The sequence below is a fragment of the Loa loa genome, assembly GCF_000183805.2.
Source record: "Loa loa unplaced genomic scaffold supercont3.28, whole genome shotgun sequence".
Lineage (NCBI taxonomy): Eukaryota > Metazoa > Nematoda > Chromadorea > Rhabditida > Onchocercidae > Loa > Loa loa.
Genome location: NW_018108208.1, coordinates 434,887 through 439,845, shown reverse-complemented (window position 1 = coordinate 439,845; position 4,959 = coordinate 434,887).

Sequence of the window (4,959 nt, the reverse complement as noted above, 5' to 3'; positions counted from 1 at the left end):
GCATCAACGATAAATACAAATACTAAGAAACTTGCGCTCATACTCAGGAAAAGCGGGAACCATACATATTGGACTGAAGAACTAAGGCTGCAAGAAAGAAAAAAATGCACCGTGAAACAGCTAGAGTTGCTTTTCCAACTGATCATAAGAGGTTGGGGGCGGTTCAAGAAAAACAGAGTTGTAATAAACAATGGAGGAATTTGCCGAGATTGTTCTAACAAGAACCTTCTAACAAGAATGTTCCATCATCTCAACTTCAGATTTTTGATCTGTTTCTTCCGCCATTCGTTGAGTCTGAATATGTTTAAGACAAGAAAGTGATTGATGGTGATGGCATAAAAATGAACTCGTCGAAAGTTGAGGAAACGAATTAGGGCTTGATCTAGATCATATCATGCTGCTGAATGGAATCGAGAGATGTGTTGCTTGACCAGAAGATAATCAGGAAAACATTGTGCGCTACATCTGCAATTACTTCCTGTTAGAGGATGCAAGCTTGGTAACAACCACCAACATTGTGAAAAAGACAGCTCAGGAGAACTATGTCAACCATTTTATACTGTGGGATTGAAAGCAGTTGATGGAAATGAATTCAGTTGATAGAAAAGGGGACTAAGGATATGGTTTATCACATTTCATATAACCAGCAGATGTTATGCGATCGGAGGAAAATAAAATTCCTTGATTGTTAATCTGGCTGACAACTGTTGTATATTATACGAGAAACACGAGAACAACAAAGACCGTATCAATTTTCGAGAAAGTGGCAACTTACTTGATAAAGATCAAAGGTTGGAAGTGGAAACAAATGCCTTAGAATAAATGTATATAATTCTATTCTACTTGACGAATGTGGTATTTCAATGCCATTAATAACAATGTGAAGGAAGTCCAAATGATTCTATTAACATAAATAATTCTAACTATCAATGCTGCCTACTACGAACTTTGCTCTCAGATTTTCTAACTCTAGATTAAAACATTATGTTAATTTCAAATTTTACATTATGATTTTTTTTCAGTACAATGAAGAGACTTAAATATGGACTTTATCATATCAAAGGTTATTTCCTGAATTCTCTAAAATTCCGCTGATTCATTTCGATTACCTTATCATGAAATGTGAGTGATAATGGTCAAAAAACGCGAGATACGGAAAATACAAATCTCATGAGGTTTCTTTATCCGAAATCCTTTCTCCCTCTCTATCTCGAAATTCAGCAGTTCAGATGTTCAGATGATCTCTGATTGATTTTGTTGTTTCCTGTGATACTTATCGCTTATGTTAATCTGAATTAAGAAACTGCTGAGCAAACATTCTACGCATCCCCATTTTCCGCCAGTGTGAACTGCTTCTGAATGGTGACATCAATGTGAGGTTCTCCGAAATACTTTATAAAAGTGACTCTGTGACCCATTTCATTGTCAGTTTCTGTCCACATCACTGAACTGTAAACGCTGAGTGAATTTGCATTGAGTGTACTTCGTTATTCACTGTAATATCATTAGGTGGATATATTTTAATAACTTCACTTCTTCTATAATTTATCATTCCCCAAGATCAGAAATGACGACCATTATGTTATCTTCTGTTTTAAATGTTTGCTTCATTGTTATATCGCTAACAGTTGGCTTGCTGAATTCTTTCCGGGTTAATTCAAAACCATCCATATTTGTTCAGCCATTTAATTCACCAGTAATCAAACTGAAGAGCTCGCTTTTCCTTTCGGGAATCAACTTTATCTCACTTTGAATTTCTTGCAATCATTTGCTATTCAAATAGTCACATGATTCAGTTTCACAGTTTTTCTTTTTTTGTCAGAAATTTGAGAAAGTTGATGGGGCGCAAAATTGCCCTGACAGACAAGCATCACAACATCGAAACTTATTGGACAAGCATACTCTGATCTAGTTCATATTTTATGCTGATATATTTTTCCCAATTACCCAGCTGCCAGCGATTGCACAAATCAGTTCTTAATTTATACATTTAGTATGTGAATGAATTTGTTGTTGTTGTTGCTACTGTGTGACCTCGATCACTTATTCTTCGGCTGAACGATTCGTGTTATAATCATAGCACCACTACATCACCTAATGATAATTTGTATATTCAACAGCCCCACTCCTTTTTATTTTGCTTAATTACATTTGCCATTCCACTCCAATTCGCAGATAACGCCATAACAATATTGATATCTATCATCCTCATACATCCATTCTTCTTTATTATTGTCTCACTTCCACTGTTTTACTACTGTGCTAATCACACTGTTGTTAGCGAAACCTGAATAGACGAAGTACTTGGCATTGTATTGGTGACCAGAGAGAAAAAAAAGGGACGGGAAAGCTAGGACAGATCATAAGCTAATGGAACGGAAGAAGAAAATAAAATAGGTAAAGAAAGGAACTCCTACAGAGTTCAATAAAACTTCTGGGTACAGTATAATCAATTTCGACTGCACTTCTAAAAATGTCAACCAATAGCAACTATCAATTCTTTTGATTTGTCTGATCTTCATTTAAAAAGCTCTCATAGAAACGGTAATTAATCGCGTATTCCTGGGTCGAATCTCTCACCTTTAGTTACTCACTACGAAATCCACTTAAATAGGAAGGGACGGGATAGTTCAGTAGATCTTTCAAATATTCTCTTTTCTTATCCAAAAAACTCATACCAATCTACACATAGCACTTCCTCGCCTCTCACTCACATCATTAGACATCTGTCAGTACTTATCTCCTCATTTTCCTCTTTACATTTCAAGCCGATCTGCTGTCTATCCTTCATCAAACCAAATATTTCGACTATTTATGCAGACAACTTCCACGTTTATATCATTTACTGTCTCTTTTTATAACCTTTAGTGTCTGTGGACGATTGTATATCGTTAATTTCATTTTTCAGTTGCGTATTCTCTACTTACAGGTTCGCTAAATTTCCTACGTATAGACTTTAAGCATTTTTTTTTTTTTTGAAAATGAGTAGCTTTAAATAAATTAAGCTTCTTTTTTTTTTGAAAAAAAAAAGAAAAAATGAATCGAAAGATCGTCTTTTTTTTTCTCGAGCAATGATTAGGTTTTTTTTCAGTCTGTACTAGATAGATTATTCTCGGTTTTTTATTTTCTTGCTTCGAAATGGAATAATTCTAAGTTAAACCAATTAGTAATTTAAAATAGTGAGCTTATTAGGTAATGGAGTCTGCGATTAATTATTTCCCAACGTACCTATGTATATGTGCATTCCAATATATATATATATATATATATATCCCTTCCACTGACCTTGATTTTAATCCTCAATGTGATTCAAAATATAACGCCCACATTTCTCCTTTCCTTTGCAACCTCTGTGACGTCTTTCACTTTGTTTTACGTCTTTTACATTATTTCCGTTAGCACCTCTAAATTATTTGGTATTTATGAAGATGTCAAATGGAATAATCACTTTTAACCTCAACGACAGGACTGATGTCGATAGTTATCGTTGGCGTTACGTCTGGATCTGAAAGTTTTTCTCAAAAAAGTAGTGTTAATTTAAAACCGCTCCTATTTGCTCAGTCACTTATTGTTGATTTTCTCTAGTTACATATTAAAATATTACCCAGTACAAGGTTTTATTTAGTACCACACTTAACCACTTTGCCGATTGTTTAGTTTTATTACCGAGTAAAAGAATTTTGCTGTGATTTCAAGCTATAGAAAAGTCTAGGATCTCAGTTCTTTTTAATTGGAAAGTTCATAGCTCTCGATGGCTATCGTTTATGATTGACCTAGACTTTCTGACTTTACTGAGTCTCGAATTTCGAAGAATTACGTGATTGTATAAGTGTTTTAAAATGAAGAATCTCTTGGTACTCCATGTTACTTCGTTCATCCCAATTCCTTTTACTAAAGTGATGTGATGGTAAAATCAGTGTGACATTCCACAGCTATTCTTTCACGATGTTCAGTTGAACAATACGTGCTGGATAGAGAATGATATTCTTGATGATAGCAAACAAATGGTTAGAATAATTTTCATGAGGTTCAAAGTGAATGAATTTTGAGTATTTGAATCTAACTGAAGAGCAAGCCTTACGAAATAAGATGAATCCCACAACATTACTTTATGCATGAGAAAAAAATTTGCAAACAAACACGTTTACTATGTTTCCCTAGCTAAATTATTCTTTTTGTTTCCAAAAAAACAAAAAGTAACTATTTACAATTAATGTTATAATCGCAGCAGTAATTGTAAACAAAAGAAATAATTTAGCTAGGCAAGCATAATAAGCATAGTTTGTTTTCTTGAAAGCGTTGTACAATGGAGGAAAAATAAGATTTGCTAGGTTTAAGTTAAATTATTCACCATATAGCTGCATGTTATCAAAGAAGCTGTTCAGAACAGTGAACGGCGTGTTTATCGATCAAAATATTTGAATTATATTGAAATCCTCCTTTCTGAGTTTCTTCTATAGTCAAGTTCAAACATGCTTATCACATATTTTCAATGTAATGTGCAGAGAGTAGTACAAATCAGTTAAGCTCTCTCCACTTCTAACAGAATACTGATTTGGTTTACAAATTCCTTCAACCAAATCAAGTTGATATTTTCTCGCTTCATTGAAGCGACCTGTCATCCATCCTAGCCCTCGAAAGCAAAACATTAGGAAACGTAGTTATATTCGGAAAATTGATGAATATCGGCGTATCTCACACTTCTGTAAACTAACATACTGGCATGGTAATGTCAATCAGGACAGTTCTCACGTCACAATTAAAAACATACATCGAATTCTCTAACTGCTTGGTTGTAATAATAGCAAAATAGCTAAGCCAAATTACACAATTATTTCACTAGTTGCGAGCCATACTGAAACATTTCTCAAAAATAATAAATATATGCTCACTGACAAAGCAAATCTCTTCCTCCCTCCCTCCCTCCCTCTTTCTCTCTCTCTCCCTCTCTCTCTCTCT